Here is a 12,274-nt window from a genome sequence, read left to right as displayed (position 1 = left end):
CTGGACTTCCTGCCTCCCATCAGCAGCTGCTCCTTCATTCATACTGCAATACCGTCCACTTCCAGCACCAGCAGAGCTGCAAGGCAGAGATGGGAAACGTGGGATTAATGCAAACGCAGAAGCCCAAGGCTGTCCCACCACCACGTATTGCAGCCTTGGAAGGTCAGCTGCAACTACAACCTCTGTCAGAATCAAAACAGGCACCGTACATTAAGGGTCACCTCTGAACTGAAGGAATTACCGCAGTCCAAAATAAATACTGAAATTGCTCATTTATCTGTAGGTGGTTACCGCCGAATTCTTTGGCTTTTCGGAAAATGTGGATTGGAATTGAAGGATACAAGGAAAAGGAGCAGCACTTGGCAACTCCTGCAAACTGAGCAGTGCGGGGAAGATTGTGTCATATCTTCTCCTGGCCCACAAATTCAGTTTCCTTCCTTAAAAACAGAAGGGAAAAAGAGCCTGACATAAAGGAGGCACAGTGTAGTCGAACCTCACACGTAGAAGCAGGAGAGCTCTCATGGCACTGATCATAGAATCACAGAATCATAGGATGGCCTGGGTTGAAAAGGACCTCAAAGGTCATTGAGTTCCAACCGCCGGCTATGTGCAGGGTTGCCAACCACCAGACCAGGCTGCCTGGAGCCACATCCTTGGCCTTGAATGCCCCCATGGATGAGGCATCCACAACCTCCCTGGGCAACCTCTTCCAGTGCGTCAGCACCCTCTGAGTGAAAAACTTCCTCCTAGTATCTAATGTAAATCTCCCGTCTCCATTGAAAACCATTCCTCCTTGTCCTATCACTATCCACCCTCATAAACAGCCGGTCCCCCTCCTGGTTAGATGCTCCCTTCAGGTACTGAAAGGCCACAAGGAGGTCTCCCCAGAGCCTTCTCTTCTCCAGGCTAAACAAGACCAGTTCCCTCAACCTTTCCTCACAGGAGAGGTGCTCCAGCCCTCTGGCCATCTTAGTGGCCTGTTGCCTTTCGCAGGCAACCGTGATGTTCGTTGCTTAGGGGAGCCTGCGGCTTGGCCAAATACCGAGGTGACACCAATATGATGAGCGGCAAAATGGCGTTTATTAAGTTCTAACAAGCACTTATATATCTTTTAACCCTTCGTGTACGCCCACTGGATGGTACACGTGGCACGTACCTAACACATAGGGAGGAGCCTGACACGTTACATCCCGAGACCCCGATCACGCCTATTACAACAGTGGCCCTCCTCTGGACCCATTCCAACAGCTCCACGTCCTTCCTGTGCTGGGGACCCCAGGCCTGGACGCAGTACTGCAGATGGGATCGAGTAGAGGGGCACAATCCCTCTCCCTGCTGGCCACCGCTTTTTGAATGCAGCCCAGCACACAGTTGGCCTTCCGGGCTGCAAGCACACACTGCTGGCTCATGTGCAGTTTCTCGCCCACCAGGACCCCCAAGTCCTTCTCCGCGGGGCTGCTCTCAAAGAGATCTTCCCCCACTCTGTATCAATACCTGGGATTGCCCCGACCCAATGCAGCACCCTGCGCTTGGCCTTGCTGAACCTCATCAAGTTCTCGTGGGCCCACTTCTCCAGCCTGCCCAGGTCCCTCGGGATGGCTTCCCTTCCCTCCAACGTATCGACTGCACCGCTCAGCTTGGTGTCATCCGCAAACTTGCTGAGGGTGCACTCGATGCCATTGTCTGTCACTGATGGAGATGCTGAAGAGCACCGGTGCCAAGACCGACCCCCGAGGGACACCGCTTGGGACCGGCCCCCACCCTGGCACAGACCCACTGATCACAACCCTTTGGCTGCGTCCAGCCAGCCAGATCCTAATCCACTCAACAGGCCATCCTTCACATCCACACCTCTCCATTGTAGAGTACGGAATGTGGTGAGGGACCATGGCAAAGGCCTTGCAGCGTTCCAAGTAGATGACATCCACTGCCCCTCCCCCATCCACTGAAGCCGTCACTCCATCACAGAAGGCCACCGGATCGGCCAGGCACGATCTGCCCTTGGTGAAGCCATGTGGGCCGTCTCGGATCACCTCTTTGTCTCGGATGTGCCTTAACACAGCTTCTAGGAGGATCTGCTCCAGGACCTTCCCAGGCACAGAGTTGCAGCTCACCAGCCCGTAGTTCCCCGAGTCCTCCTTTGTCTCGTCCTTACAAATGGGAGCACTGTTTCCCTTTCTGCTTTTCCAGTCACCGGGAACTTCCCCAGTCAGCCGGGACTTTTCCGATGCAACGGAGAGCGGCTCGGCACCACATCAGCCATCTCGCAGAAGCCTGGGATGGATATCATCCGGCCCCACGGACTTACATACATTCAGTTCCCCGCGGAGGACTCAGACTTCTTCCGCCGTTACAGTGGGACGGAATGCGCTCCTCTCACCCACACCGAGGGCTTCAGGGTCCCGGCAGGCACGGGAAGCCCGACCACCTGCAAAAACTGAGGCAAAGCTCTCACTGAGCACCTCAGCCTTTGCCATGGCTGCCCACTGCCTTTCATCCGAGGGAGCGCTCTCCTCGGCCCGTCTCCTCCTGCCTGTGGAGCTGCAGATGAGGCTGCACGCATCTTTGCGCGTGCACTGCTGTGCAACGGGATGGGGTTGCATGTGTGTGCGTGCATGTGGTTGCACGCAGGGATGGGCCACACACGCGTGTGTGCTGTGGGTGAACAAACTGCTGTGGTGCTTCAGGGAGAGCCTCACCGCCTTTTTGGTGCTCCCGGCAGCGCCTCGCCGCCATTCTTTGCTTCTTGGAGCCCCTTCCAGTCGCTGCCAATGCTTTCGGGGTGTCCGCTTTGCTCCCAGCTCGGCGCAGCACCCGTGCCGGCCTCTCATTGGTCAGCAGAGGCTCCATCCCGCCCTTGCTGGCCTCTCATTGGTACAGCAGCAGCTCTGACCCACCCCCGGTGGCCTCTAATTGGTGATCGGCAGTTCCATCCCGCCCCTGCTGGCTCTCATTGGTCAGCAGCAGCTCTAGTCCCACCCCCGGTGGCCTCTCATTGGTGATCGGCATCTCCATTCCGCCCCTGCTGGCCTCTCATTGGTCAACGGCATTTTCTGGCCCGCCCCTGGCCTCTGATTGGTGAGCGGCAGTGCTGCCCAGCTCCAATCAGCTGAGGGGCAGAGCGCGCCCTTGGCAACCGGCTTGGAATCGCCCAGCTGTCCCCTCAGACGGCAGCCCGTGGCCGTCCCCTTCGCCGTGGGATGCGGGGATTTGGGGCGGCTGAAGGAGTCGGGGCCCCCACCGCTGTAGCGCTGCTGCCCCCATTAGGGCCTGGAACCCCGAGCCTCCAGCTCTGCTCACGGTGCCCCCTGGGGCTGAGGTGGTCTGTGGGTGTAGGGACAGTGGGGGAGATGTGGTGGGGATGTGGGAGCTGAGGGGCTTTGGGGGCTATTGGGGGATGTGGGAGGATATGGGGCTGTAGGGTGCTGTGTGGGGATCTCGAGGGATATGGGGATATCGGTGGGTTTTGGGAATAGAGGGGGATGGAGGGATGTGGGGCCCACAGGGGGTGCTATAGAGGGATGTAGGGCTGTGAGTGGGTTGTAGGAGGAGATGGGGCTGTAGGGGGCTGTGTTGGGAATCCAGGGAGGGTGTGAGGGGCCATGGGGAGGCCAGAGGGAGAAATGGGACTGTAGGGGGTATAGGGTAGGGCTTTGGGGCGACAGGGGGCTGTAGTGGGTTACAGGGGTGGATATTGGGGGATATGGGGCTGTAGTGTTCTGTGGGGGCTATCGGGAGGGTTGTGGGGCTATCTGGGGCTTTAGTGGGGGCCGTAGAGGGATATAGGGCTGTGTGGGGGTTGTTGGAAAATATGAGGCTAGGGTGGCTGTATGGGTGTGTGGGGCTTTAAGGAGCTTAATTGTGTCTCTAGGGGGGCTATGGGGCTCTGGAAAGCTGTGGGGGACTGTAGAAGGGGTATTGGGGTATATGGGAAAAGAGGGGGCTGTGGTTGGGATCTAGGGATCTGTGGGCAGCTATTGGGGGATATGGGGCTCTAGGGTGCTGCAGGGTCTTTACAGAGTGTTTTAGGGCTATATGGGGGATATAGGGGGATTTGGTTCTCTAGGGGGCTGTGGGGGTATAGGGGTGGATATGGGTCTGTAGGGGGCTTTGGGAGGAGCTACACGGTTCTATGAGGGGTCTGTAAGGGCTATAGGTGTGTTCGAGGGGGATATGTGGCTTTAGGGGGTTTGTGGCAACATGTGGGAGCGTTGAGGGTGCTAGGGGTTGGGGGGGGCTATAGGGCAGGATGTTGTGCTGTAGGAGATTGTGGGGGCCTGAGGGAGGATATAGGGTGTCTGTGGGGATATAGGGGAGATATGGAGTCTAGAAGGGTTCTAGGGGGATATGAGGTTGGATATGGGAGAGTGTGGGGGGCTCTGGAGGGGGTCTAGGGCCAGTGTGTGTCTGTGGGGTGCTATAAGGGGAGATGGGGCTTTAGGGGCTGGGGGACTGTAGGGAGGGTGTTAGGGCTGTAGGGGGACATGGGGTGCTATAGGGCTGTAGGGAGCAGGGGAATAATATGGGTCTGTAGGGGGCTGTTGTGGGAGCTGTATGGTTCTTTGGGGAGGTTATAAGTGGCAGTGGGAGAGCTATACTGGGTTTATAGGTAATTATGTGGCTATAGGGTTCTGTGGGTGGGCTGTAGGAGGGTTCTCGTAGGGAAGGAGGCTATAGGGGGCTGTGGAGGGGATATAGGGAGATATGGGGCAATAGTGGGTTTTTAGGGGGTTGTGGCGGGCTGTGAGAGTGTATAGGATGATAGGGGGCCAGGGAGGGTCTGTAGAGAGGGATGTTATGCTGGAGAAGGTATGGGGGCTAAAAGTGGGCCTTTGGGGGTTACTAGAGGGGCTGTGGTGGGCTATTTGGGGATATAGGGAGATATGAGGCTATAGGGGGTGTTTGGAGGATGTGGTCCTCTAAGGGCTGTGTGGGTCCATAGGATGATCTGGAGCTATAGGGTGATCTCTAAAGGGATGTGGGGCTAGAAGGCTCTCCCTTCCTTCCTTTCCCCCCTTCCACAGCAGGGAGGGTGAAATGCTAGTCATGAAATTGAAATTGGAACTGAAGTTGTCTTGGAATAGAATATGATGCTTTTGTGGTCTTCAATCTGAAACGTGTTTTCTCCTTGGGCTTGAGGTAATCTGTTTATGTTTAATGATTATGCTTAATAATCTAATCATGTTTCATAATGTCTCTGGAGAAGGTTTCAGTGTGCAGTCTGCTGATCCGAAAGAAAGAAGGTGGCTTTTGGAGGACTTAATCATGGCGAGTCGAGCTGCTGCTGAACCTCCCCTTCCAACATCCAGCAGGTGAGGACGTTGTGCATCTCAGCCCTCCCTCCCTGCACGGTAGCAGCGACTCAGTCTGCGCTCTGCGGTGATTTTCCATCAGCACTTCTGCTGGGATGTGAGCAGCAGGCATCCGCTGCCGTTGTCTGCTGGCTTTAGGCTGGGCAGCCACGGGAAGCACTGCCTGCAGCAGCACCGGCTGAGCTGTGTGTGCCAGAGGAAGGAATGCGGCGTCTGGAGGAGCAGCGGGAGGAGACCCTGCGTGACTCTGCGTGTTCTGCAGGGCCGTTCCTCACAGCCTGCCACTGACAGACGTTTTGGGGCACTGCAGAGCCCGTTGGTGCGGAGGAGGTGGAGCGGCGTTGATCTGTAGTGCCATTTGATCTGTGTGCATGCAGAACTTGCCCGTGTTTGCAGTTCTCGGTGTCTGTGGGCCTGGTTGTGTTCAGAGATGTCCGAGCTGCGTGCGCCTTGGTTCCCCCTCCAGCCGGATCTGAAGAGCCCTTCCATTGTCGAGAAGGCTGCGGGTTTGGTTCAGCATCTCCTGATGTGTCACACAGATTTCCAGAGGTCGCTCATGGGAAGTGGTGAATTAAGATGGTGAATTTTGCTGGAGAGAGCGCTTGTCTAATCAAACCTCTGAACTCCCAGGTTTGTTCTGCAGGCCCCGATGATGGCACAGGCATGAAAGAGCCCAGAGCTCGTCGCTGGGGAGAGGCTGCGTATGGCGTTGTGAAGGGAGAGATGGAGGAGGGGTTTGAGCAGCGCTGTGCAGGAATGAACGGCTGGTAAGAGAAGAGGTGTGTGTGCTGAGAGCAAGGGCTGTACAGGCTCCTCTCTGTGTTCTCACAGCAAGTGCACGGCAGAGCTCCTTGCTCTCTGTTCTTTCTTGCAAGGCTGCGGCGCTTCAAAGTGCGCTGTGGGTGGGCAGCGCGATGACAGCCCAAGGGTGGCAGCAGGAGATGCAGCGCAGCCCTCTGCAGCAGCAGGGTGCATTGATTGGTCTTGCTCATTCTTGAAGGAGAAGGTGTGTTTAGCTGCCAACTTTGGTGGCTCCATAGCATGTGCTGAAGGCTTTGGGGCCCTTCCTGTGTTCCTCACGTCCTGAGGCAGTGAAGGACTTCCCTTGCTCTGTAGGAATGGTTCCTGTGCAAGGGCATGGTCGTCTGCCTGTAGCAGATACTGAAGGTTGTGGTGTTGTGACTGCAGTGATGGAGTTGGCTTTAGAATGGCAATTGCACTCTGCTCACGTGCAGCTCTTTCTGACACAGGCAGGAGTCGGGCAGCGGTACTGCAGCTCCTCTGGCAGCTTTGCAGCTCAGTTGGGAAGCAGAAGATGTGGATGTGAAAGAAGAAGTCCGTTGCTGGGACGTTCCCCTGTTCTTCCCCCAGCTGTCCCCTTGCCTCAGCCTGGATTCCCCTTGCTGTTCCTGTAGGATTCCCTTCCATCCCCCTGGCTGCCCCTTGCTTTCCCCAAGGCTGCCCTTTCCTTTCTCATGACAGCCCACCCATCATTCCCTCAGAGCCCCAATAGTCCCTCCCAGTGTTTCCCAGCAAGACCCCTAGAGACACCCTGTAGCCCCCCACAGAGCCCCTGGAGCCCCTCAAGGACCCCCTACAGACCCAGTACACCTCCCCCGTAGCTGGCCCATAGCCCACATGGAGCCCCACAGTCCCCAGCAGCACCCCATGTCCCCCACTGGGCTTCCACGGAATCCTCCTATTTCCTCCCTCAGACCTCCTTTACACCTCCAAGATCCCCCCTGGGAACTCACTGACCCCCACTGGTCCCTGACAGGACCCCATCACCATCCCAGGGACCCCCATAGCCCATCCTTTGGCCTCTTCCTCCCCCCGACCTGCCTCCAGATCCCGTACAACCTCACAGTGCTGTGGCATGGATGGCTTCTGCAGGTGAGGAATGAGGAGCTGGAGAAGGTGTAGGGCACAGATGTGGGTGAAAGTGAAGTGGGCGGCACTGGGGATACTGGGGAACACGGATCAGAACATGGGAGGATTTGGGGAGGATAAGGGGATGTGGACCACAGCCTACAGGAGCAGAGTGCTTCACAGGAGAAGGCAAGGTGTGAGGTACAGGTGGGACTTGTGGGTGCAGAGACATGACGTGGCATGGGTACGTGGGGGGTCTGGGGGCTCGTGGGGAGCGGTTTGGGGTCAGAATGGGGGATGTGGAGTGGTGTTGGAGTGCATTCATTGATTTCTTCCTGAGAGGGGATTGGGGTTCCCTTTCGGTCTAATGTTGAAGCCCTGATCCATAACCCCACATGAGCCCAGAACCCCAGAGAAGTCCACGTGACCCCAAGGCTCCACATGTCCCATAACCCTGTGAGCACCATAACCCCATATGAGGCTGTGGGCAGGGATGGGTCTGTTCCTGGCATTGTTCAGGGGGTACTATAAGGTGGCTCTGGGGCCGCTGTATTTCAGCAGCCTGTATATTCCCCTGACGCTCATCTTGCCCTCATCTTGGGGGGCAAGATGGAGGTCAAGGGGTTAGTTGGGAACTATGGAAGAAGTTCCATGAGTGTATCCCATAGCTGCCCATGGCAGCCCCAGAGCCATCGTAGAGCAGCCCCAGAGCAGCCCCATCACTGCCCACAGCCCGTGGCCAGCAGCAGTTCCACCAGCAGCAGTGTGTTGGGTAAAGGCAGCTTCCCAGGTGTGGCTCTGCTCCAAAGCTGCCCCAAAGTGCTCCTGAAGCCCTCCCATAGGCGTCCTTTAGCTGCTCCACAACCCTGTGAGGCTTCCCCTACATCCCAGCACATCCACCCAAGTGCCAGTGGGGTGTGCGAGAAACGCTCTCATGCCTGATGTTCCACCAGGCACAGCTCTCAGTGCAGCAGCAAAGCTCATTCCTGATTGCTGTGGCGTTACTGCACTCTGCTCTGTGAGCTCCTTCTGCTCCTGTAGCTCTCCTCCCATGGCACCCACTGCTCTCCTGTTCCCCCTTGGCTGGGCACTGCAGGCTCACAGTCTCCACCACGCATCCGCTGTGCAGTTTTTCCAGGTGTCGTCTATGGCCAACGTGTTCCTTTCGGGCTGATTGTGTGCTTTTCTATGCAGACAGGCAGGCAGGATTTCTTGCAGCTGTTGCACGTGCTGGGTCTCATGCTCCGTCCTGCAGCTGTGCCTTATCTCGTGTGCACTCTCCACCTCCCCCTGGTCAGAACGTCCTGGCCCTGCTGTGCTCTGCTCAGCATCTGTCTGCTGCACAATGACACAGCTGTCACATTGAGCCTGCCTTGTGCTATCCCTGCAGATGTTGGATGATTTCCTCTGCCACTCTCCCACCTGTAACCGCTCGGGTGCTTTCCAGCAGCACACAGCTGGCACACAGAGCCATGCTGACCACGGCAGGGTGCAGCTCCCTGTTGCAGTCCCGTAGCGGTGGGTGGCCGTGCCAAAGGGGGATCCCACTGCTGCTGCTCCCCATCCTTCTGCGCTCGTTCTGCACCACCGTGCATTCCTTCCTCCTCGTGCTGCGCTGCCCTCAGAGTGCTCTGCCCATTTCTCGGGGTCGTTGCAGCAGCTGCTGCAAGTGCTGATGTTGGAGCAGTTTCTTCCCCACTGCGAGATCCCTTCCAAGAGGCACTGCCCCTACTGCTGCAACGGCCCCAGTCTGGGACGCCCTTTTGTAAGGGGTTGTGTTGTTCGTTCTACAGCTGACTTGGATTTCTTCTGCCACTGTCCCATGAAAGAGTTGATTTGCTTCAGTCCATCCCTGCTCCGTTCTTGGTTCAAGCCAAGCTCCAGTCCCTTCCCCGGTCTCAGTGGGATCAGTTTGTTCTGTTCTCATCCACCTACAGAAACAGAAGCTACCAACCCACCAAACCCTGGGACAGGTATTTCCCTACAGAAGCATTCATGTCCTTCTCCTGGCCCCTTTGGCCAATTCCCAGCTCTCCAAACTGAGGCGTACGGCTGCAGCCCGCCCCATGGCTTCTTTGGGGCAGCTGTGGGGCAGCCCCACCCCGAGGAGGAGATGCCTTTTCCCCACATGCAGCTGGTTCTATGGCCACATGGGGTGAGGACGTGGGGTCGTGGGTCACATGGGGGTCCTGCAGGGTCACAGAGTTACGGGGTGATGTGGGGCTATGGGGTCAGATGGGATACTGAGTCACAGTGATGGGGTCAGATGGGGTGACATGGAGTTCTGGGTCACATGGGGTTGTATGGTTGGGGTGAGGTGGGGGCAGGGATCCCAAAGTTATGGGCCACATGGCGTCGGGTCGCAGTGTGATGGGGGCAGGCAGAGTCAGGGAGTCACAGGGTCATGTGGGGGTATGGTTCCCCCAGGGCTGTGGGTCACGTGCAGCCATGCGGTCACGCACATACAGGGCGATGAGGTTATCTTGGGTTATGTCTCATGTGGGGTTACGACTCAGGGCCCCACTTTTGGGCCACAGGGACGCCCAGTCTCCTCTCAGGATGAAATGAAACCACTCCAACACTGCCCCCCCCAACCTCTTTTTACCTCAAACCACTCCCCACATCCTCCCATACTCTCTATGTCCCCATACTACCCCATACCCCTGTGTCCCACCTGCAGCTCACGTCTTGTCTTCTCCTGAACAGCATTCTGCTCCTGAAGGCTGTGTCCCCATATCCCCCAATGTCCCTATATCCCCCCCACGGCCCCCACAGACCCCCATGGCTCCTCAAGGACCTTTTCCCAGTACACCTCCCCCCAGAAACCTGGGACCTCACAGAGCCCCACAGTCCCCAGCAGCACCCCACGTCCCCCTCTGAGCTCCCGCTGAACCCCCCTATTTCCTTTCTTAGATATCCCTTACACCCTCAGCCCCCCCCCAGCTTCTCGGACTCCCACAGTTTCTGAGAGGACCGCCATCACCATCCCAGGATCCCCATATCCCACCGACGAGGAACCCCGCAGAAATCCACATCTCAGGATGGGTCTCCAGCTGTGCACCAATGCGTTCATTCAAGAGAGGAGAATGAATGAGCGTAAAGGGGGGCCTTTCCTCCTGATGTTGCCCACCGCCTGCGTGTTGGCTGTGCCGTGCCAGCAGCATTTTGTCCTCGAGCTGTGAGTGCAGGTATGCGTTCATACGGGGTTGTGCAGAGGTGGGGCTGAACATCAGAGCATGCATTGCGCTTGGCTGTGTGCACAGTGCTTGCAGGTGAAAGTTTTGCATCTGTGTGCATGCACATGGCAGTGTGCAAGGCTGGAGCAGTGCTCGAGTCTTCATGCTCGTGGTTGTGCAGAGGGATGGGGTGCACGCATGTGAAAACATAGCAGGCACTGCAAAGGAAACAGCTCCATCCCATCTGGAGCAGTGACAGGTAGGCAGGCACTGGGGAGGGCTGCACGGCAGAGGGACGCCCTCTGAGTGCCACAACATGGAGCGCTGTCTGCAAGCAGAACAGTGCCGGGATGGCAGCCTGGTGGTCCTAAGCTGCAGAGATGCTGCTCTGGACCAACAGCCTGTCATTTTTTCTCAGAAAACGCCGTCCTTTTGCTGAACTTTGCTCATTGTACACCCGTCATCACAGCAAAAAACGCTCAGGTGCTGCCCTGGGAAACTCAGCAATCTCCACAGCGTTGCTCTCCAAGTTAGCACGCTCATGGCCAGGCTGTGTTCCCTGCAGCTCTTTGCACGTGCTTTGCAGACAGTCTGTCTGTGGGCAGTGCAAAGGACTGCTGCCTCCGTTGCATCACTGGACGGCAGCATTCGCTGACGGAGCTGTGGCAGTTCTGAGCGAGTGCCGCGAGACCAATAACGAGGAGGTGGTGCAGCAGCTCTCCGAGTGCCGCTGGACAAATCAGGCCGTGCGCTACTCTGTGAATCTATAAATTTGACTGGTTTTTATTGACTACGTTTGAAGGTGGAGTGCTGAGATGGGCGGCACTCAGCGCTGCCCTGTAACGCCGCGCACTGCAGAAGCTGCTGCCTGCTGACGCTCCTCCTCTCAGTCCTTCAGCTGCAGCTTCTGCATCATCTCCACAAGGCTGTCCACTGCGGAGGCCTGGGAAGAAACGGAGCGAGGGTAGAAACAGGACACCACTTCCCTCGGGATTTTACAGTCTCTTCCTTTCATGTGTGACAGACAGAGGCCCTGAGAACAACAAGAGCCGTGTCTGTGTTCACCAAGGACTCACCTCTGCACGTGCAGCAGGCAGCTCTGAGGGCAGCCTTCTTCAGCTCCACTCTCCTCTCTTTTCGTTGTCGTCTTCTTTCTGTAAGGCAATAAACATAGATGAATTCATTTTGTCTAGCAGTGAAACGTGCAGAAACATAGGTGCCGTACAAGCATAAGGCAGCAAAAAGACAGGAGGAAATGGGACTAGGAAGCCTCCCAGTGAATGACATTTCCAGGGGGACGTGCAGAAGACCACCATGGAGTTAACGGGAAGAGACAGGGGTTACACGTTCTGGCACCTCACTGCCTTTGGACTTTGTAGCCTTCCACTCTTTTCCCCTCCACAGAGAAGGAAAAAGCAAAGCCAACCCTAAGCAAACTCAGTGTGCTCGCACAGGGAAGCGCCTCAGCACGGCGGGTACCACAGCACCTTCTCACCTCTTTGCTTGGAGCTCCGCGCTGCAGCAGGCCCAGGGTGTGCTGCTGGAGCCGGCACGCCGTCTCCACTCGGCCCCCTCACTCTCTTATTGGAAGGCAGCTGAGCTGCTGTTGGTTTCTCTTCCTCCAAGGCCTTGCGTTTATATCCAGCCAGGGTGCTGGAGACAGAGCGGGGGCACACGGCAGGGGAAGGTCTTCCCCCTGTGCTGGGACCTGCTCTTCTAAGAGACCTCCAGCCTGGAGAGGAGCTTGAGCTGCTGCCTGTTGAGAAGCTCTCTCAGTATGGACCTGCTGGACCACTTTGACATAGATTTTGCCATTTGGCTCAGCACCAATCTCTGTTAAGAAAGGAAAAACAAGGAGATTTAATGAGAGCCCAACAGCTACTTTCAGTCATGCAAAACGGGTCACAATCCTGGGAC

General features: G+C 56.8%; 2 long non-coding RNA genes across 4 annotated transcripts; both read left to right on the top strand.

Moving 5' to 3' along the window:
* The first annotated feature begins 990 nt into the window (after positions 1-990).
* LOC121107087 lies at positions 991-3,357 on the top strand. The gene is made up of 3 exons (XR_005840519.1): positions 991-1,219; positions 3,156-3,157; positions 3,343-3,357. It is a non-coding gene; the product is annotated as an uncharacterized LOC121107087 (long non-coding RNA).
* A 1,582-nt stretch (positions 3,358-4,939) lies between these two features.
* On the top strand, positions 4,940-10,830 carry LOC112531476. Of its 3 annotated transcripts, none has more exons than XR_006931672.1 (3): positions 4,940-5,312; positions 5,943-6,091; positions 10,776-10,830. It is a non-coding gene; the product is annotated as an uncharacterized LOC112531476 (long non-coding RNA). The 3 variants fall into 3 exon arrangements; XR_005840513.1 differs by lacking the exon at positions 10,776-10,830 and adding an exon at positions 6,563-6,817 and having other exon boundaries at positions 4,943-5,312; positions 5,943-6,079; XR_005840512.2 differs by lacking the exon at positions 10,776-10,830 and adding an exon at positions 6,563-6,817 and having other exon boundaries at positions 4,943-5,312.
* Positions 10,831-12,274: the final 1,444 nt, after the last annotated feature.

Source organism: Gallus gallus, chromosome 17, assembly GCF_016699485.2.
Source record: "Gallus gallus isolate bGalGal1 chromosome 17, bGalGal1.mat.broiler.GRCg7b, whole genome shotgun sequence".
Classification (NCBI taxonomy): domain Eukaryota; kingdom Metazoa; phylum Chordata; class Aves; order Galliformes; family Phasianidae; genus Gallus; species Gallus gallus.
This window is presented reverse-complemented; position numbering and strand designations above follow the sequence as displayed.